Raw genomic sequence first — 23531 nt, 5'->3', positions numbered from 1 at the left:
AACAATTCTGTACATTCCCAGGGATTCTTTTTTTAAAAGGTTTTATTTATTTATTTATTATTTAGAGAGAATAAATGGGGGAAGGGCAGGGAAAGAGGGAGAGAGAAAATCTCATGCAGACTGTGAGTTGAGTCAGAGCCTGATTCAGGCTTGATCCCCTGAACCCAAGATCATGACCCATGCCAAAACCAAGAGTCAGACGCTTAACCAACTGAGCCATTCAAGTTCCCCATTACCACCGTGGATTCTGATCACATTAACCTGTGTATTTACTTCAAAACAGTCATCAGACCTGAAATTATCTTGTTTATTTGTTTACATGTTTACTGTCTATCTCCTCTATCTAGAAGGTAAGCCCTGTGAGAGCAAGATCTTATGTGTCTTCTCCCAGCATCTAGAGCAATGCTTGACCACATAGTAGGTGCTCATGGAATATTTGCCAACTGATTGACCTAAAGAAACAATAATTGAAAAATCATACAAAAATTTGCTTTCCATTAGCTTCATAAGTGTCATTTCCTTATCTCTCTTGGACAATGTTATTGCCCAAATGTAACTAGAATTATGAATTATGACCAAAGGTCAATTAACTATATTAGAGGCTCTCAAAATTTTTGGAACCCCCCCTTTACACCCATAAAAATTGTTGAAAGCCCTAAAGAGCTATTGTTCATGTGAGTCATAAGTACCATTATTTAGTAAGAGATAAAAATTAAAACTGAGAAGAGCTCAAAATATTTATTAATTCATTAAAAATAATAAACCCATTACATGTTAACATCAATACCATATTTTTTTCTGATTCCAAAATAAACAAAATAACAGGGAAAAGAGAGGCATTGTTTTACATTAAAAAAACATGTTGATGTTTGGCTTAATAGAAGACAGCTGGATTCTCATATCTGCTTCCACACTCAATCGGTGGTGATATCAAAAAAAAAAAATCGGTGGTGATATCACACATCACATAGGCTTTATGCACTTGTTGAGACAATAGGAGTGAAAAAGGCAAATAATATCTCAGTGTTATTAAAAAATAGTTCTGACTTTGTAGATGCCCCAAAGCCCCAGAGATATTCAAAGCACACTTTGAGAATGAGTGATTGATATTAATGGAGAATAATACTTTACTTTTTTAAAAAAGGATTTTAAAAAATTTATTTGAGAGAGAGAGAGAGAGAGAATGAGATAGATAGTCAGATAGACTAGATAGAGAATGAGATAGATAGTCAGAGGGAGAAGCAGAAGCCCCACTGAGCAGGGAGCCTGATGCAGGGCTCAATCCTGGGATTCCAGAATCATGACCTGAGTTGAAGGCAGATGCTTAACCAGCTGAACCACCCAGGCACCCCTTTTCTTTACCTTTGAACCACATTACCTTTAAATAGTGTATCTCCCTCTTCAACTTCCTTTATTTAGCTTACTATGAAAATGTTTATATTCCTCAACACTGCATCAGTGCCAAAAGCAGCCAAGATGCATAGTGAGTGATGAGTGATGGAGAAGCAAACAAAAAGTTAATAATTTGTGACATTCATTCAAGACACATCCACACACAAACAACACTAACAAAAATGCAAGCCTTTACTGAGCATATACTCTATGTTCCACATTTTCAAAAGATGGTATCTCTATTCTTTATAATAATAATTTCAGGTAGAAATTACTAACTTCATTTCAAAGGTAAAGAAATGGAAGCTCAGAAAACAAACCACTTATCCAAGGCCACCAAGCTAATAAGTGACAGAGAAGCGATGGTCATACTCCAGTCTCTCTTACCATCAGAGGCTAAACATGGGGGTAAAAACCCAGAAGCAATTAAGAGTGCCCATCCATAGCCTCTTTCTTCTATGGCGCTGGCAGGTGGCTGGTGAGGCCCTTCAAGATGATTCCAGCCTCGATAATTCCTTCAGCTTCTGTTACCTGGGGAGCTCATAAATCCTTACCTTGTCACAGCTGGGGTAGAGACTTCCCCACTGCTACCCTCTCTCTCCTTAGTCTGCTGGTGGGGGGTGAGGGAGTAGGCACTAGGCTCTATCTTCACATATTTCCCTCCCACATTCAGAAAGACACAGGCCAAACTCCATGGACTTTCCTCCTGTCTCCGCTCAGGCACACTGGGATGGGTCTGTGAGACCTTACAGGGCAACAAATCTCCCAAAATGGACCAGTACCTGATTTACAAGGTCCAGTGCAAAATGGGAACTCAGGGTCCCTTGTTCGAAAAAGCGGGAAAAAGTGTTGATAAAAATCACTAAAATATAAGGCTTTCCCCTAAAAATATGTTATTACTTATAAAGTATAATAGGAGTAAGAAAGATACTTGAATATTAACATAAACTTACAAATTGCAAAAAATAACATTTTGATGTCAAAATTTTATTTAACACAATAAATAATGATTTGTTTATGTGACATCTATCTTGAGTGATCATTCAGTTTTTCTGGCTCATTTTTATGCAAATTCAATTATTAGGCCACCAAAATTTATACTTTCAGCAGCTTCATTTTTTGTTAAAGATTTATTTATTTGAGAGAGAGAGAGTGAGCAGGGGAAGGGCAGAGGGAGAGGAGAGGCAGATTTCCCGCTGAGCCCGACATGGGGCTCCATCCCAGGACCCTGGGATCATGGCCTGAGCCAAAGGCAGACACTTAACTGACTAAGCCACCCAGGTGCCCCAGCAACTTTATTTTTAATTAATGTAATTGAAAGTGATGTGAGTCACTCATGGCAAATGCCAGATTGTAAATAATTTTTAATTTTGAGAAAGATTATTTTGTGCATGTAAGTTTCATATTCTTATATGACTTTTACAAGTTACAGGAAATATCAGAAGAAACATTCAAAATGTCAGGTACAAATTTACATTTAAACTTAATTTCAGGGCCACCTGGCTGGCTCAGTCAGAAGAGCATGTGAATCTTGATCTCAGGGTTGTGAGTTGTAGAGATTACAAAGACAAAACAAAACAAGCAAAAAAACCTTTTTTTAAAAAAAGATTTTATTTATTTATTCATGAGATACAGAGAGAGAGATTGGCAGAGACACAGGCAGAGGGAGAAGCAGGCTCCATGCAGGGAGCCTGATGTGGGACTCAATCCCCGGTCTCCAGGATCACCCCCTGGGCCCAAGGCAAGCGCTAAAACCACTGAGCCATCCACGGATCCCCACAAAAAAACTTTTAAAAAGCCCTTAAATTCAGACTTACACAGAACTGATTATTATGAAGAGATAGGACCATTAATTTAGCTACTGATCTGTCAATGAACCAATCAACTGGTCTCCCTTGGAATGCAGTGTCAATTTCTGGAAAGATGGAGAGTAACTGGAAGGAGTGATTCCCCTTCCCAAAGCCTTTGAAGCTGGAGAAATGTGGTAGGAGGGAGCTTACTCTTTATTTGTATAATTTGCCACTGTTTGGCTTTTTTTCTTTCCTTTCTTTCTTTCTTTCTTTCTTTCTTTCTTTCTTTCTTTCTTTCTTTCTTTCTTTCTTTCTTTCTTTCTTTCTTTTCTTTCTTTTTTTTAAAGATTTCATTTACTTGATAGAGAGCACACGCAGAGGGAGTAGCAAAGGGAGAGGGAGAAGTAGGCTTTCTACTGAGCACGGAGCCAGGTGCAGGGTTCGATCACAGGGCCGTAGGATCACAACCTGATCCGAAGGCATATGCCCAACCAAGCAAACCACTCAGGCACCCCTGGCTTTTTTATTTTTATTTTTATTTATTTATTTAAAATTTTTATTTTTAAGTAATCTCTGCACCATACATGAGGCTCAAAGTCACACCCCAGAGTTCAAGATCCCATGCTCTACCAGCTGAGCCAGCCAGGAGCCCCCTGCCACTGTTTGGCTTTTTAAAAACACAGGCATGTACTCCTCATTCAATTTCAAAACTTATTAACAAGAAAAGGAACTCTTCAAAAAAGGAATGCATGTTACCTTGTAATCTCGGCACTCAGTTGCTCATTGGTAACGTTTTGATTCTTGCCCATCTTTCTGAAGCCGTTCAATACATTTTTTATATTCATTTTATATCATACATAGCTATGTAAACTTTAGCATTCCTCAATTCAGCCAAAAAATGTAAGGCCTGGAACATTTCTAGATTTAGAGCATTAAGTCAGATCCACTCTGCTTTTTTTTTTCCTCCCCTATGTTTTTTGGAAAGGGTAGGGAGCAGCTGTAATTTGTTGGCTGTTTTTAAAAAGATGAGGTGTGCTTCCTAAGGATTGAAGAGAATGCCGGCAGAAGGGTACTTCCTGCGTTGGACATCCGTGCGTGAACAAGAGGAGTTGAGCGCTGGGTAATTTGGACAGCAGTGCCCCAGGGGCCTGCTTGATCTCCTGCTGCCTGATGTCACACGTAGTGACAAGGCTGACAGCAAGCGGGAAGGGCTGCCTCCGGTCCCTGTGATGAATGTTCGGCAGAGCAGGATGCCAGGTGATGTGTATTGCAGCTCCCCATCCAGCTTCTCAACCAGTTTCTCAAATAAAAACCAAAGAATGCCAACAGTCAAAATCAAAACACCTGAGTTTTCCTATGCACTTAAAAAAGGAAGTAAAACATTTTTTAAAAGATCTTAAAAATTCCAAAATCTAAGCTGGATTTATTCCTGTAACAAAAGGGTGGTTTAACACTCAGAAATCACTTGCTGCATTCAAGGCGATTTTAATGTATTAATGGATGAAGGAGGAAAAACAGTCCTCTCAATAGATCTCTTTGTGGATTGATAAATTTCAAGAGCACTTATGATAAAAATTCTCAGCCAGCTGAGGATAGAAGGGAACTTCCTTAACCTAAGAAATAGTATCTACCAAAGACTTCTAGAAAATAGCATATGTACTGCAGAAACATAGCAAGAATTTCCTTGAAGTCAGGTCTATGTGCCCTGTGTTTCTACGTAACAGTTAAATGGCTCAATTAAATTTTCATGTGTCAATGACATACCGAGAAACATAATATTGAGCAAATAAAGCAAAAGCAACAGAAGGATGAACATTGGATGAGACATTCCGTGGAATTCCTGCTTTAGCTTCAACCCAGCCATTTTGATACAGTTTTTTCATTGCTGCTTCTGCCTAAATATTTTCTAATTTCTAATTTCCACTCTGGTGGAAACATATATATGCATATGTGTGTGTGCGTGTGTGTATGTGTATATGTATATTTGTTTATTTATACTAAACTGTATTAAACTATTAAACTAATATACATCAGGCTCTGAGCTTTGCAGAAAGTCTGCTTGGGACTCTCTCTCCCTCTCTCTCTGCCCTTCCCCCAGCTCATGCTCTTTTTGTCCTTCTAAAATAAGCAAATAAATCTCTAGAAAAAAATTAAGGGAAGACATCCAAGACCCTAGAATTTTAAAAGTTTGATTTATTTTTTTAAAGAAATCAAGTAACTTCTAAAAACAAAAAACAGGGGCAGCCCGGGTGGCTCAGCAGTTTAGCGCCGCCTTCAGCCCAGGGTGTAATCCTGGGGACCTGGGATCAAGTCTCACGTCGGGTTCCCTGCATGGAGCCTGCTTCTCCCTCTGCCTGTGTCTCTGCCTCTCTCTCTCTCTCCCCCTCTCTGTCTCTCATGAATAAATAAATAAAATATTTTAAAAAACAAATAACAAAATAAAAATGAAAAACAGGGTCATTGAAATTACAAGTTCATAGACTGGTTGAACAGCATGTTAAATACAGAGAAAGAGAAGATTTGTTAACTTTAAGGAAAAAAATCATGAGGGATGCCGGGATGGCTCAGTGGCTGAGTGTCTGACTTTGGCTCAGGACATGATCCTGGGGTTCCGGGATGGAGTCCCTCATCAGTCTCCCTGCAGGGAGTCTGCTTCTCCCTCAGCCTATGTCTCTGCCTCTCTCTCTCTCTGTGTGTCTCTCATAAATAAATAAATAAAATCTTAAGAAAAAAAAGAAAAAATCATGATAAAATTAGGTGGAACACAGCATAGAGAGATAAGAAAAAATCAATTACCGTGGTAGTGGAGCCCCAAAGACCTCAATTTTATGCAGGGGACTCAATTTCAATTTCCTGCTACAAGTAGGTCCAGCATTTCATCTCTTCTGCCTACGTAGGCACTGCAATCTAAGCCTGTCATTTACCAAGCCTAATAGTCATATCTTTCCCTACCCAGTCATGGCATCAGCTCATCCCCCTTGTGGGTCTGGTTTTCCGTGTGTTTTTGTTTGAACTTTTTACCTGTTTGTGCCATGTTTTTGACTCCTGAGTTTCCCTTTCCTCCTTGAGAACTTAGCTATGCATAAACACATTATTATATTTGATCCCAAATTTCCAGGTGAAGGTGGCCAGAATGTCTCCTCTTTATCACAGTCTCCACCATGATAATTACTCATCTAACCAGCCATTCATTCATCTATTCATGTGATATCACTTGGGGATTCATATGTGTGGTACAAAGATGACTAAATATGTAGAAATCAATAGCACCATACACACACACGCGCGCGCGCACCCACATCCAGTAACTATGTGGGATGATGGGTATATAAACTAGCTTGATTGTGGTAATCACTACATAAGGTATACTTATATCAAAACATCACATTGGACACCTTAAATGTCTAGACATTTTTTAAACGTCTAGAATGAAAAGTTAGCTCCACACAGTTAGGAGAGTCAGAGATCGTGATTGACTTCACCGCCACAGAGAGTGACCAATGCCGAGTGACCTCCAAAACCAGATCTGGCTGTACAGGGTATTATCTTAGACCTCTGAGTTACTCGGTGTGCTTGGATTATGTCGTATTAGTACAGCAGTAGGTTTGCTTTGTAAAAGAGAGAGGGCAAAGGAAAAAGAAGGCATCTGTTACTTCCACTGAGTTAAGCCTTCTAAAAATATTTCCCTTAAAGTGACCACTTGTTATTCCGACCCTTTGATCTTTTATTCTGGAGATGAGATCTTCTAAACTCTCCTACTTCTCTCCCTGTGTTTGTAAAATGGTGATCATGCCTGAACCCCAGAGGCAGAGACTTCATTTTGCATCCACAGCATTTGAACACTGTGTGAATAAAGGAGGAAACATTTCGATTGTTCTGGCACAGCCTAAGAGGGCTACATTTTTCCTCACTTAAAAAAATTATGTTCATTTCATTGATGCTAAACACATAAGCTTTAAGCTCAACGATCAAGTCCTGTGGTCCATAACATATTTAGTGATTCAGTGAGCCGTTGATTGATCAAAATGGAAGAAAAGATTCTCTCAGGAACCAGCCAACTTTGCAATCAATTTCACATTAGTCAAACTGATGTCTGGGCTAGGCAGAAAAGACCCCGTGAGGTTTTTAAAATGTCTGCATGATGATGATGTCTTGAAAGCTAATGGGTTTCCAGGGGACTGTTCTATAAAAATCATCAGGCTGAAGTCTGCTGTAATGTCAGGAGGCGCAAGCTCTTGATTAGAAGCTTCTTCTTATTCATCTTCCTCTCTTTCTCCTTCTCTTACTCCATCTCCTCTTTTTTTCCTTTTGTTTTTATTTTTAAAAATATTTATTTACTTTAGAGAAAGAGAGAACGTGCAAGCATGAGTGGGAGAGGGGCAGAGGAAGAGCATCTCAAGCAGACTCCTTGTTGAGCGCGCAGCCCAATGTGGGGCTCTATCCCACTGACCCTGAGATCATGACTTGAGCTGAAACCAGGTGTCCCTTCTTTTCCTTTTAAGTAAGCTTTCCCTCTCCCTCCTCCTAATAGAAGAATAAATTGAGCTCATTGTAGAAAGTAATAACATAGTGTGGCTATACTTTTTTTCCAGAATCAACCTGGAGTTTGAAACCTGGTTCAAATTCCTAGTCAGGGAGCTGACTACCCGTACCTTGCAGAAGTCACTCATGTAATACACCTCAGTTACCTAAGTCTTAATGGGTACACTAATGTTGGTTACCTCCCAGAGCTGATGTGTGGATTTCATAAGATGTTCGTGCACACACGTATGTGCCAGGCACACGGTGAGAACTCAAAACATTTTATTAATAAAAGTCAGAAAAACATAAATAATAATGAAAAAATCCAGTAATTCCACCGCTGGAAAATACACTTTACCCTCAGATACATTTTTTACATTCTAGAGTTTTCAAATGAAGGTCACCAAATTAGTTCATCAATATTTATTTAGGTCGACACTGTGCTATCTAGGGAGAAGCATCTGGTTATAAGTTAAGTCAACATTTTCTGACTTTCTCTGGTGCCAATAACCTTTCTAGTATTCATTCATCCATCACTGAATCATCCAAATATATTTTTTGGCAACTTTTATATGCCAGATACTATTCTAGGTACTGGAGGCATTATAGTGATCAAAACAAAAACTCTGCTCTTGTGAAGCTTATATTTCTTTTTTTTTTCAATTTTCAATTTTTATTTATTTATTTATTTTAAAGATTTTATTCATTTATTTATTTAAGAGAGTGAGACAGAGAGAGAGTGAGCACAAGCAGGGGCACTGACAGAGGGAGAGAGAGAAGCAGTTTCCCCCTCAGCAGGGAGCCGACGCCGGGCTTGACCCCAGACCCCAAGATCATGACCTGAGGCAAAGGTGGATATTTGACCTACTGACCCACCCAGGCGCTCCTAATTTTTAATCTTTTTTTTTAGGTAAACTCCACACCACATGTGGGGCTTGAACTCACAACCCCAAGATCAAGAATTTTGTCCTTGACTGAGTACACCAGCCAGGCATCCTGGAAGCTTACATTTCTTTGTGTGTGTGTGTGTATGTGTGTGTGTGTGAGAGAGAGAGAGAGAGAATAAACTAGTAAAATACATATAACATGTCATTCAGTGATAAATATGGAGTAAGTGAAAATATAGGGAGTCAAGTGGCATTTAGGCACAGACGTGAAGGAGGTGGACCATGAGCCCTGAGGCTCTGTGGAGAGGTCAGTGTTCAGGTGGAGGGAAGAGCCAGCCTGAGGTGGTGGGCCTAACTTGTGGGGCCGTTGCAAGTCTTCTCTGCTCTGCATACAAGCTCGTTGTCCTGTGATCTGCTTTGACCAATGACATGCACGAAGGACTGACATGTATCCCTCCTTGGTAGAATCTTTAAGAGCCAGTATTTCTTTCCCTGTGCCACAATGTTCTACAAAGAGGTCAGTCTTGAAACCTGAGGCCCATGTGAAGACAATATGGAACCAAATTTCAGGCCACCTGGTGGATAGATGTGGTGTGAGCAAGAGGTAGGTTTTCAGATGACCTTTTCCAGCCTGTTTCAGGATTGGGCTTGTCTTGAAGCTGTATTTGTGAAACACTTTATACAATATTTTTTGAGATTAAATTGTGCATATCAAAAAGATGAAGCGGGGAGAAGCTCCTGGAAGGGCAGAACTCTCAACCTCGCAGGGGCCACTGCCTCCATCATAGAGTAGCTGTCCAACTGGTCTCCCTGCCAAGCTCTTTTCCACACTGATGCCAAAGTAATGTTTCAACAAGCAAATTAATAATGTCAATTTCCTGTTTAACATCTTTCAGTGGAAAAACCCAAAAATACATGGAGAGTCTGAAGAGATTGATCATCAAAAATACAGAATTCTTCACAATGTTGTGTGATAGTTTCTGGGTGGTGGGATTGTGGATGATTTTAATTTGGGGGGTATTTTTCCATATTAATAATGTTGAAAGAATCCACATAGTCCCTCCCACTCCTCAAAAAAGCCCTTTACTTGCTCCTGTATTTCTAGTATGGCAGATTCAAGGTGGTCAAGGACCTTGGTACTCCTTGACTGAGAGATTGGGTTCAATGCCCTTCCCTTTGGATCTGGGCTGTCTGAAGTCATTTGTTTGACCCAGAGAATGTGGCAGGAATAACATTCTGGGACTTCAAGGTTAGGTTGCAAAAAGCTATGCAGTTTTTGTATGGTGGTCTGGGGACACCCTGTGAGAGCTCTGGGCCGTGATGGAAGAAGCTTGGCATCTTGAGACTTCCATATTATAAGTGTCCCAGCCAACAGCTCCACTGGGGTCCATTCGCTTAATCCTCCTCACCACAGCAGCAGACATTTGAACCCCTTCAGACCAGCGCATCCTCCAGCTGAATACCACCCAGGGACCTCAGTTGATACCACATGGAGAAGAAGATTCACCCAACTGAGTTCTGTCAAAATTCCTGATCCATAAAATTATGGTACATAATACAATGATTACTGCTTTAATTGTTGGGTCAATTTGTTGGGTGGTAATAGATACCTGCAATTGCAGTAGGCAAAGAAAGGCTTCTCCATGGGGCTAAGGGCCTCCCAGATCTGGCCTCTGCCTACCTTTCCTCTCATCTCTTACCCGTCCACTCCTACTGCTCTCTTATAATCTCAGACTTCTTGGTCTTCACCCTCTGTGCCTTTGTCCACACTCAGGCTCATTTTCCTTTTATTTTTTTTAAGGAGTTTTATTAAAGCATATTTGATACCCCAAGCCTCCTACACAATCGAGGTAGAAAGCATATCCATCACCTCCAAAAGTGTCCTCATGGCCCTTTGCATGTATGTGAGTGTGTGGTAAGAATGCTTAACATGACATTTACCCTCTTGGTAGATTTTAAGAGCACAATGCTGTGTTAACTCCAGACATGATGTTGTACACAAGATCTCTAGAACTTGTTTATCTTGCACAACAGAAACATTATACTCATTGAGCAATGTCTCCTCATTTCCCTCTCCTCTGGACCTTGGCAACCACCACTCTGTTCTCTGCTTCTATGAGTTTGACTATTTCAGAAACCTCGTGTAAGTGGAATTTTCTATGCTAAGTGAAATAAGCCAGTTTCAGAAGGACAAATCCTATATGATTCCATTTACATGCTGGGCCTCTTTTCTTATTTGTTCCATTTGCCGAGACTGCTTGGGCTAAGGTTGTCCATTGTCCTGCTTCTTGTTGTACTCATCTACACATCACATTTGTTCCCTGTCTGACTTTACTGCTAGTTTGTGTGTTAGTTTCCTGTTGTTCTTGTAACAAATTGCCACAAACTTAGTGCCATGAAATAACAAAAATTCATTATCCAGGGCTCCAGAGGTCAAAAGTCTTACATAGGTCTCACTAGACTGAAATCAAGGTGTTGGTAGGATTGCATTCTTTTCTGGAGGCTCCAGGGAAGAATTTGCTATCTTGCGTTTTCTATTGTCTTGAGGCCACACATGCCTTGGCCTATGGCCCTCCATCCCCTTCAAAGTCAGCAATGGCCAAATAAGTCTTCCTCACATCACATCCCTTTGACACTGGCTCTTTTGCTTCCCTCTTCCACATTTAAGGACCCTTGTGATAACGTCGGGGCCACCCAGATAATCTGGAATAATCTATCTTAAAGTCATCTGATTTGCAACCTAATTCCATCTTCAATCTTAATTTTCCTTGGTATGTAATATAACAAATCATAGGTTCTGGGGAGTGACATGGGGACATCTTTGGGGGCTATTATTCTGCTGCCTCTAGTCTGTGAACTTTTACAGTACAGATGCTGTGTCTTGGGAGAGTCTCCCAAATGTACCAAGAGTCCACTACATAGCAGGCTTTCAGTGGTAGGTATTCCAGGATATGGAGCTATGAATGAGATGGAAGTTTTATCTAGAAGAAGCCTATACTCAAGAGCAGAGGGTCATCAAACTATGGTCCACCTATTGTTTTTCTACAGCTCACAAGCTAAGAATGACATTTACATATTTAAGTGGTTGAGAAAACTCAATATCTTGTGAAATATGAAAATCATTGAGATTCAGTTTTAAGTGCCTATAAAGTTTTATGGAACACAGCCATGCCCACTCATTTATGCATTTATGCATTGTCTATAGCTGCTTTCATGCTATGTTAATGAGGCTGAGTAGTTATGACAGAGACCATATGGCTGCCAAGCCTAACATAATTACTATCTGGCCCTTTTTGGAAAAATATGCCAATCCTTGTTTTAGACCTGCACTGTCCAATAGAACTTTTGTGTTAATAGAAATGTTCTTTATCTGTGCTGTCCAAAATGGGAGCCATTGGCCACATGTGGCACTTGAAATGAGGCTAGTGTCACTGAAGAACTGGCTTTTACACTTTTCTTATTTATTTAAATGATTTATTTATTTATTTATTTATTTATTTATTTATTTAAGTGAGTAAGAGAGAGAGTATGGGGGGAGGGGCAGAGGGAGAAGGAGAGAGAATCTCAAGCAGACTCTATGCTGAGCACGGAGCCCAATGCGGTGCTTGATCCCACGATCCTGAGATCACAACCTGAGCCGAAATCAAAAGTCAGATGCTCAACCAATTGAGCCACCCAGGTGCTCCCTGACTTTTGCCATTTAATTACAACTGATATTAGTTTAAAGAGTCATGTGTGGCTAGTGGCTACTAGGGACACTAGTAGCCACTCTAGTGGCTACGAGAAGAGGGACAGCTCAACAGCTACTAGTAGAGGGACAGCTCAACCCTTGGGGAGATGATTATGAAGATGCTGGTGATTTCACCATGTGCCAGGAGCTGTGCTAAGAGAACAGGGACAATGCTCTTATAATTCCTACCTAACAGATGAGAAGATTGGGGTATGGAGATGAAGCAATTTCCTGGAGGTCAGGCAGCTGGTGGGTGGCAAAGGGGGAACCCAGGTAGGTTGACTCCAGAGTTGTCGCTCTAACCAAGAGGCAGTACTGCTTCAGTAAGATAAGACCTATACACATTGAATTAGGACATCTAGTCGAATATGATGGGTGCTATGGAATTTGTGGGAACAAGGCAGGGAAGTGACATCTAACCAAGGAGGAAAGAGACAGCTTCATAGGCACCAAACTCTCAAAGCTGGGCTTTGACATTTGGGCAGGATTTTGACCATCAACTATGTGCTTGTAAGCCAGGAGGGTCTGATGCCCTAAACACAGGCATGGCTTTGGGAAAGTTGACCGGCTGTTAAGGAACTGGAGAGCAGTCCAGTTTGGGAACCCATGTCAGAGCTTCGCCAGCCAAGGGCCACAACAATTTTCTTGACAGATGGGGCATTTCCTCTTTTCTATCAATAGCAACCATGTAAATGACCTTGTCTCTCTTTTTGCCTTGTCAGGAAGCTTAGCAGCAAACTTGAACTTAGCTATAGCAACAGTAGGAAAATCTTACAGCTTGGATATTTATGTTTCATTTTCCCGCCCACCACCAGCTTGATTTCTGCTCTTATTTATGGTTTCTCTCCCCGCTTTGATCTTACTATTTATCCTTATTCATGTTTTAATCTGATTTTATTACATGCTTTTTTTTACTAAAATGCTCCTCAGTCCTTTTGTGAACGTGTCTGAGTATACATAGGAAACTAGGTTCCGGGGCACCTGGTGGCTCAGTGGTTGAGTGTCTGCCTTCATCTCTGGTCGTGATCCTGGGGCCCTGGGATTGAGTCCCACATTGGGTTCCCTGCAGGAATCCTGCTTCTCCCTATGTCTCTGCCTTTCTCTCTGTGTCTCTCATGAATAAATAATTTTTTAAAAAATTTTTAAAAATTTAAAAAGAAAGAAAGAAGCTAGGTTCCAGTCGGGTGCATATCTCAGGTGAGTGCAGGCAGGTGAGTCTGAGAAGAGAAGAGGACAGTCTGAAAAGACACTTGGTGTCAGGCACTGGGCAGTCACGGGCAGGTGCAATCCCCATGTCCCTTTCTCCTGCAGCCTTGACTGGCCTCCTGCCAGCTCCTCACTCAGCTCTTGGAAACTTGGCAACTGACTTTAATTCCATCCCATGCTCTTGCCCCTTGCTTCCTGACTTGGCTGATGTGTGTTGATATCTCCTTCGAGTGTTAACTCCCAAACATCCTTGGTGTCGGCTTTGCTGTTAGCACCAGAGAACACGCTGGCATCCTGTGGCCTTTCTAAAGCACACTTGACCAAGCCCCTCTTTCCACTGAGGTCTTCAGTTGCTCTCAGGTGAAAGCCCAAGTGCCTTGGCTTGGCTCCGGGTCTTGGTTCACACCGCAAATCTACCTCTTTCTACCACTATGGCTTGGGGCAAGTTCCTTAGCTTCTCCTTGCCTCAGACTAATCTGTAAAATGGAAATGACAGTAGCCCCTGCCTTAGGAAATTGTGACGAGGATGGGCTGAGTTAGCATGTATAGAACACAGGAATCACTCTAGGCACAAGCAAACACTGTGTGTGTGTGTGTGTGTGTGTGTGTGTGTGTGTGTTAGCCTTATTGTCATGAGCTCTTCAGACTCATCTTTTGCCAGTTCCCCTCACACAGTTTCTGGGGTCCCGTCTTGAACTACTTGCAATTTCCTAAATGTCATCCAGAATGTTCCCCTGTACCTCCGGGTGTTTTGCACAGGTTTCCTCTGAAAAGGGTTCTTTTCTTCTTCTTCACTGACTCTTCCTCATTCTTCTTGTATTGGTTTAGATGCCACCTTCTCCGGGAAGGCCTCCCTGCCTACTCTCCATCCTCCTTCCCCAACTTGTGTTTTCCTGTCTCTCTCCCTAGAGACCAGCCACTGTGATCGGCTCACCCTTGTAGAGACAATCACAGTTCCCGGTAGAGTAGGTACACATTAAACTGTTATTGAATGCCTGGATGATTCCCCTGGTCAAGTCAAGACACAGTACAGACAAAAATGTTGGAAATTAGATGACGTAAATTTCCAGCCACAGAATTTCAAAGCTGGCGTGAATCCTTAACTCGTGTTTATACCGGTGCCACTTGGTGGCGCCACTTTAGCCATGAATAGCTATCAGCCTTCCTCGGGGTCAGTCTCAAATAATGAGTGTTTCTGGAATTTATGCTTTGCATAAAATCCTAACATCTTGTACTCCCCACCAGGGCTGAAGAACAAGTGCATACCATGATGGGTGGTAGGAAAATGGGGAAGAGCAAGGGCAAACTGAGACAGGACATTAGACTCCACTGGGGATGGGAAGATAAGAAGGGTCTCTGAGAACCTGGGGTCATGGCCAGGAGGTCAGGGGCAAATCTGGAACACCAGATTCAGTTCAGAGGGCAGGGATGTCATGGAGGCAAGAGAAAGGGAAAGGAGAGGGATATGAGTAGGTAAGACCCACTTGGCAAGAATTGATGAGAAAACATTGAAAAATGGAGCACTGAATTCCACCCTGGAATCCAAATCTAGAAGCAGGCAGGGCTGGGGCAGCAAGCCAAGATTCGGGCCAGAAGGACCAGCCATAAGAGCTGCTTTATTAAGGCTCACCATAACCATCATTAAGATTGGTGCATTTAGGATGTTTATTTCAAAGTGGAAAAAGCACATAGGTTTTCTCAATGTAGGTGGTAGAAAATTTTCTATGCTTTTCTCCAGCTCACAGAGGAAAATTACCGGTGTTAGTCCTTTATGGCCGAGATGGCCATTGCACTGTGCAGTGATGAGTTGTAAGCAAGAGTCACTGATCAGAGCTCCCTGCTCTGGGCTCCTACCTTCAGGCATGGCTGGATCAGGGTTGGCCAAAGTGTGGCTAGCCAGCCTGGGGTCTCCAAACAGTTGTAACTTCTGGAGTCGATATCTCACTCACTGACCCAGCCACTCACTGGTCACTGTCTCATGGTCTTGCCTTCTTGGATGACGTAAAGACTATACATGAACTAACAGATCACTTTATAATTATCCAAATAGAAGTCTAGGGATTTTTATACTGTTATTTTCCAGAAACTTATATCAGTCAGTGTTCTTACGTGTAAGCAAAGAAGCAAACCATGGATGACCTAAGTGGAAAGGAATTTATTGAACGGGTATTGGGTAACTCACAGAACTTCTGGGAAGGCAGACAACCAGGCTTGGGGAATGTGCCAGTCGGGGCAACACTCAACATCACACTGCGGAAGTGCTTGGGTGAGGACACGGTTCAGGATTCACTCTATGGGATGTGCCTAGAAAAGCACTTAATGAAAACAATGCAGTCTTGACATTCTGTGCAGCTTCCCTGTGCCTTTTGATACAAGTTTCAGATGAACATTAAAGTAGCGACAGCTTCCTGATTATTTATTCTCTAATCTCTTGCTGGCTGGTCAATGTAAATGAGGTCATGTGGAGAAACAGCCTGGAGCCTATTTCCTCCCTGATGGCAGATCACAAGTGGCATCTTGGTTTCCGGTGTCCCACCTGTGTTGTAAATTGCCCTGACTCTTCATTTCTCATGCCATCCCTTTGTAGCATCTGTCTCCTTCTGGAAACACTTGCTTCCTTTGGCTTCTGTGATCCCATTCTCTCCTGGTTTGCTATCTGCTTTTTAAATGTTCCTTCTGGATCCCCTTCTTCCCTTTATCGCTTCATTCGTGGTCCTCTTCATGCCACCTTCCTTCTTCCCTTTTCTTCTCTTAATATCCTCTACCGGGAGGGATGCATCCCATCTCCTGGCTTGGTAAAGGATAAGCTGGTGATATGAAAGGCCTTAGCTCTCTCCTGGACTTCCAACCAGCAGCTGGATGGCCCCTCGAGGATGTCCCAAGGCCCTTCAAACTCAGTGTATTCCACCTGCCCTCACTGCTCTGCATGTGTTCTCTACATCAATGAATGGCAACACTGTTCATTCATTGTCCGAGTCAGAAATTCAGGCATCATCCCTGGATCCCCTCTCCTGTGTACCCCTCACATCAATCCTTGGATTCTGTCCCTCTTATTGCCTTAATATCTCTGGAATCTGCTCAGCTCTGCTCACCTGTATCAACACTTTTTTTTTTTTTTTTTTTTTTAAGTAGGCTCCACATCCAGCATGGAGCCCAAGGTGGGGCCTGAACTCCCGACCCTGAAATCAAGATTTAGGACCCCATCCAGGCGCCCCATCAACACTTTTTAAATGTATTTATTTATTATTTTTATTTATTTTTTAAAAGATTTTCTTTATTTATTCATAAGAGACACACAGAGAGAGGCAAAGACATAGGCAGAGGGAGAAGCAGGTTCCCTATAGGGAGCCTGATATGGGACTCAATCCCAGTACCCTGGGATCATGACCTGAGCTGAAGGCAGATGCTCAACCACTGAGCCACCCAGGTGCCCCAACACTTTTTAAACATAAACCATCACTATCCTTCACCTGGATCACTGCAACAAGGCCCCTACCAGGTGTCCTTGCTCTAGGCCCCCCTCGTGCTTCCTACTCCCGTTCTTACTTCATTACAGGCAGAGTGATAAAGAGGATAGTTGGCCACTCTTTATTGCATGTGACTAGTCAGTGACTTCCCAGTGGCTCTGAGAAGAAAATCCACTTTTACGGCAGAGGTTGGCACATGACAGGCCTGTGGGTTGAATCTGTCCCACCGAGTGTGTTTGCACAGCTCACAGGCTGACAATAATTTTTATGTTTTCAAATTGTTGAAAAAAATCAAAAGGATGACACACTTCACCAAAAAAGATATACAGATGGCAAATAAACATATAAAAAGATGCTTAACATCATATACTGTGAGGGGATTGTAAATGAAAACAGCAGTGAGACACCACTATACATCTAATAGCAAACCTAACACCCCCAACACTGAAAATGTGAAATGCTAGTGAGGATTTAGGGCAACAGGAACTGTCAGTCACTGCTGGTGGGGATGCAAAATGGTGCAGCCACTTTGGAAGACAGTTTGGTGGTTTCTTACAAAACTAAACGTACTCTTACCATATGATTCAGCAATTGTGCTCCTTGGTATTTGCCCACAAGAGTTGAAACACAAACACATAAAAACCTGCACATGATGGGCACCTGGGTGGCTCAGCTGGTTAAGTGTCTGACTCTTGGTTTCAGCTGAGGTCATGATCTGAGGGTTGTGAGATCTGCATCCGGCTCCACACCCTGCAAGGATTCTCTTGGGATTCTTTCTTGGGATTTTCTCTCTCCCTCTCCCTGTACCCCCTCAACCCCCCAAAAAAACCTTATACACGAATGTTTATGGGAGCTTTAGTCATAATTGCCAAAACTTGGCAGCAACCAGGATGTCCCTCAGGGATCCCTGGGTGGCGCAGCGGTTTGGCGCCTGCCTTTGGCCCAGGGCGCAATCCTGGAGACCTGGGATCGAATCCCACATCGGGCTCCCGGTGCATGGAGCCTGCTTCTCCCTCTGCCTATGTCTCTGCCTCTCTCTCTCTCTCTCTCTGTGACTATCATAAATAAATAAAAATTAAAAAAAAATTTAAAAAAAGATGTCCCTCAGTAAGTGAATGGATAAATAAACCGTGGTCTATCCACACAATGGGATATTGTTCAGTTCCAAGAAGAAATGAGCTATGAAGTCATGAAAAGATATTGAAGAACCTTGAATACATATAATATCAAGTGAAAGAAGCCCATCTGAAAAGGGTACATGCTGTAGGTTTTCAACTGTATAACATTGCAGAGAAGGCAAAGCTTTGGAGACAGTTAAAACATCAGGGGTTGCTAGCAGTTCAGGGAAGGAAAGGAGAGATAAATAGAATCTGATGGACTTTTAGGGCAGTGAAACTTTTCTATATGAAAGTATTTTATAAGGTGTTGTAACAGCAGATACCTGTCATTATACATTTGTCAAAACCCATAGATTGCACAATACCGAGCGAGAACCTTGATATGAACGATGGACTTCAGTTGATAATAATGCATCAATATTAGCTCATCAGTTGTGACAAACGACCCACACAAATGCGAAATGTTAATAGGGGAAAAGATACAGTGGGTAGGGGTGAGGTGGTATCTGGGAATTTCCTGGATTTTCCACTCAATTTTTTGTAGACCTAAAACTGCGCGTGTGCGCGCGCACACACACACACACACACACACACACAAGACTACAGATTTAAAAATTAAATCAACTTCAGTGTTCCTGAAGTATTCTTGGAACACATGCACGTCATTCATTTACATGTTATCATGGCTGTTTTTGTGCTACAAAGGCCACGTTGAGAAGTTACCATGGTGACCAGATGACAGGAAAAGCCTAAACCGGTTACTACATTGCCTTTTCCAGGAAAGAATGTGTTGACTCCTGGTCTAAGCCCTTCTGCATCAGGCTATCATTTACTCTTCTAGCTCCATCCTCACCCTGGCATCCCCCATCTCATCCTTCAAAAACCTGGGAAAACATTTTCTCTAAAAACCCCCACTTTCTCTTGCCCATCAGTTTCCTCTGCCGGAAAGAAGAGGCAGGATTCAGGCCCTATTCCACGTGTCCCAGGACCTCTTTGGGGTAGCCTTCTTTGACCTCCCGAGCCTGAGTTAGGTGCCCCTTTGGTCCTCCTCACCCTCTATTTCTCACAATTCACCATTCCTTTGGAAAACACTATGTTCTCGCTGATTCTGTGAGATGTGAGCTTTTGAGGGTGGGGCCATGGATCATTGTTCTCTGCATCCCTGCTGCCTTAGTGCCTGCCTGCTAGGATTTTGGGTGGACATTTTTAAAGGCTTCTGAACCTGGCATCCATGCATGGATGGGCTTCAGAATCTGTGAAATCAGATGGCAAATGTCATATGTATGTCTGTTTAGGCATATTTTCTGGGCAGAAAGCCTATTGTTTTTATGAGTTTCTCAAAAGAGGCCATGACCCCAAAACAGTTTTTTTTTTTTAATTTTTTTTATTTATTTATTTATGATAGTCACAGAGAGAGAGAGGCAGAGACACAGGCAGAAGGAGAGGCAGAGACACAGGCAGAGGGAGAAGCAGGCTCCATGCACCGGGAGCCTGACGTGGGATTCGATCCCGGGTCTCCAGGATCGCGCCCTGGGCCAAAGGCAGGCGCTAAACCGCTGCGCCACCCAGGGATCCCCCAGTTTTTTTTTTAATTAAAAAAATTTAGATTTCCTGCAAGACGTATAGATACATGGTCAGTAAAATGCCAGTAGGGATACATTAACAAGATTTGTTGACTTTGTCAGTTGGACAGAATCAAAGTTCCTGATCCTATTCAACACAATCAAAAGGTCTTTGTGGGTGGCAGCCCCACTGCTATTTTTTTAAAGCCTCATATCCATGACCAATTATATAAAGTTAGCATTAGTTAAAAATAGCATAGGCATAGGAGATGGGTGTCCAGAGGAAGAATATTTAGAAGAGATTCATACAGATATCTGAGCTTGACTTGATTCATGCTTAAGATGATTAATTTTACATGTCAACTTGGCTAGTCCTTGGTGCCTAGTTTTTGGTCGAATATGAGTTTGTATGTTGTTGGGAAGGTGTCTTTTAGATGTGATTAACCTTTAAATTAGCAGACTTTGAGGAGACCAGATTATCTTCCTTAATGAAGGGTGGGCCTCACCCAATCAGTTGAAGGCCTTAAATGAAAAGATTGAGGTTCACTTAGGAGGGAGTTCAGCCTCCAGGCTGCCTTCACACTCAAGGCTGAAAGGCCAACTTTTCCTTTGGTTTGTTTCCCACTGGCATACCCCGTAGACATTGGAATTGCCAGCCCCCCACAATCACCCCAGACAGTTCCTTAAAATAAATCTATCTACCTCACTTTATACAGCTCTCTCTCTCTCTCTCTCTCTCTCTGTCTCTCTCATTGAACATCATGGATTTAAATACATTATTTTGGAGGAAGATGTGTTTTGGATGAAGATGTTTTCACTTGGAAAACTCTTGAATTAGACTCAGAATTGCCACTCTTTTGGTTTTGTGGTTTCATATTTTCAGTTAATGCTCAACATAAACACCCCTTCTCAGTTTAAATAACCATTTGCCAGTGAGAAAAGCTTTGGCATTTGAATGCTTGCTGGGTTTGAGTTACGTTTGAAATCACAACCTTGGGTTCTGTCAGAAGCACAAAGCTCAGCACTCCTGTGTACTACAAATAGGTGGTCATAGTCTGAAAAGTTCTCCTTGGAAATATATTTTTAAAAGAGTTTATTTATTTATTAGAGACACACACAGAGAAGGCAGAGACATAGGCAGAGGAGAAGCAGGCTTTCTGCAAGGAGCCTGATGTGGGACTCGATCCCAGGACCCCAGGATTACAACCTGAGCCAAAGGCAGATGCTCAACCGCTGAGCCACCCAGGTGTCCTTCTCCTTGGAAATCTGAACTATATGGATCTGTCCTTAGCCAATGGAAACCGTAAGCATAAGAAACAGGAAGAAACGGGCCACCAAAATATTCCTTCCTTTTATGTATGGGCTTTCTTAGTCCTACTTCTGCTTACTAAATGCACCACTGATATTTATTTTGCTTTTAAAATTGTTTGCTGTCATTTCACAAACATTGTAATGACAATTAAGGGATTCTTTTCTTAAGAGAAAAATTTACATATAACTGCCCTAGAAACTGATTTTGTTGAGTTTTTCAGGGTCACAGGCTAAAGGAAAGGCTGCCAGACCTTGGAATCAAGGGCAGAAGGCCTCTGGAGGAGGGAAAGCCACACGGAAACTACAGCGGAGCAAGTGTCACTTCCGAAATGTAATTTACAAGTTAGTCTCCCAGCAGCAGGGCGGCACTGAAAGAGCATTTGCACCATTTGGAAACCACGGATGCTGTTTGGTTTTTGAGAACAGCTGTCTCCGTGACCTCTCCCCAGGCTCAGCTATCTACTGCCCAGTTTCCCTTTTTGTCTTTTAAAGCCCCGGGGTATGAGGATTTGGCAGCTAGCATAGGGTTGAGCACCACTGACACAGGAAATGGTCCATGGCTGGACTGGTGCCTGAATGCAGCTGAATGGGGACACACACCCAGGCCTTAGCAAGGAAGCAGCTGTCACTCAAAGCACTCGGCTCAATGTCACCAGCTTGCTTGTTTCCCTGTTCGAAGTGTTTTGATTATCTTGGGAAGGTAACACTAATGGTGGGAGACAGGATAGCTCAGTCTTTTTTTTTTTTTAATTAAAGATTTTATTTGTTTTTTTGAGAGAGAAGGAGAGCGAGAGAGCACGAACAGGGGGGCAGGGGTCAAGGGAGAAGCAGACTCCCCGCTGAGCAGGGAGCCCAACTCGGGTGGCTCGCTCGATCCCAGGACCCTGAGATCATGACCAGAGCTGAAGGCAGGCGCTCAACTAACTGAGCCACCCAGGCACCCCAGGATAGCTCAGTCTTAACCTTGTAGTTTAGGTGCTTCTTTAGGAAGAGAAGGAAGTGGGAGGTACACTTGCACTTATTCATTATATCCCACACTATGCTGGGCACTTTTTTTGTATATGTTCTGCAAAGGAGGGAGAATGGTTAAGATCCCTGCCTGGGTGTGAGCACTAGCCGTGTGGTCTTGGTCATGTCACTGCACTTCTTTCTGCCTCATTTTCCTTCTGTAGCACTAGCAGCAATACCTATTACCACAGGGTTATTACGAGGAGTAAGTTAATTATTATGTGTGAAGTGCTTAGAAAGTACCAGGAACATGTGTGCCATTATTAGCTTTCTTGGTTAATTTTAATACAGCTCTGCTTATATCCTTTTATGATTGGGGAAACCGAGGCTCATGGAGATTAATTCAATTGCTGGAGATGGGAGAGGCTGCAACCAAACTCAGATTTATGTGCCTGCAGTGTTTTCTTCTCATAACATGACTGGGCCTGTTCAATGCTATGGAATTCCCTCTCCTGTCTGCCAGCTTTGGGTCCAGTTTATTAGGCCTTCTTTGTGCCCACGGGGGTGAAATCCTATATGACTGAAGCTCTGTGTTTAATCCCCCATTCCACCCATCCTGGCCAAAGGCCAGTGGTCACCAAGTGGGGGCAGGGGGTAGGAGGAAACTCCCTTCTACATTTCCCTCCTGTAGGCCTAATCCGCCCTTTCTGATGGTGCCTATGCTGCCTCTGACTTTCTGAAAGCGGGAGTAACCATAACTGAATAAAAGAAATATTCTGATGAGCAGGGCCCTTATCAGCCTGGTGGATTTAGGGGAGCAGATGGCTGCTTAGGGCAGTGCTGTCCCACAGAAATGTAACATAGGCTGTATAGCAAACGAACATTTTTCTAATACCTGTATTTAAAAGGCAAAAAAACAAAAAACAAAAAACAAAAAAAAACAACCACTCACACACACGGAGAAATAAGTAAAAAGAAAAAGGCAAAGATGAAATTCATTTTAATAATATTTAACCTACTATTACCGAAAGATTATCATTTAAATCCCCTGTATTTTGCACATACAGCCCTAGAGCCATCTACCGCGTGTCCTCCGAGGGCCTACTTTATTGATTTCGCGACCTTATAGGCTAAACCGGTCACCTGCTCCCCCTTTCTTCCTCTACGGACAAATACCCCGATTGGGAGAGAAAAAAAAAAAAAAAAAAAGGCCGGAGCAGTAAAGGAGCCTCCTTTTCTCCCCGCCTGGAATCCGATTCATCCTCGATGAGTGCTTTTTGCAGGCAGCTGAGATTTGCCGTGCGGGCGGGCTCTGTGCATGTCACCGGGCCGGGTCAGGCACTGCAGGATCTAGAAGCACCCGGGCCAGTCCCCCCAGAGGCTCGGGCCCGCGGGGCTGGACCCCGGAGGGGAGCGCGGCCCGAGCAGCGGGGCACACACTTGGCAGGGCTCGGATTTCCTGCGCCGGATGGCGGGCCCAGCCCGGAGGCCCGCGCGGAGTCGGCGGGGCACAGGATGCGCGGCCGGGAGTGCGCATCCTGGGCACCCGCCCGCGCTCGGCCGCCGCACAGCTGCCGCAGATCCGCCGCGGCCGCCGCC

This window comes from Canis lupus, chromosome 9, assembly GCF_003254725.2.
Source record: "Canis lupus dingo isolate Sandy chromosome 9, ASM325472v2, whole genome shotgun sequence".
NCBI classification, from domain to species: Eukaryota; Metazoa; Chordata; class Mammalia; order Carnivora; family Canidae; genus Canis; species Canis lupus.
This window is presented reverse-complemented; position numbering follows the sequence as displayed.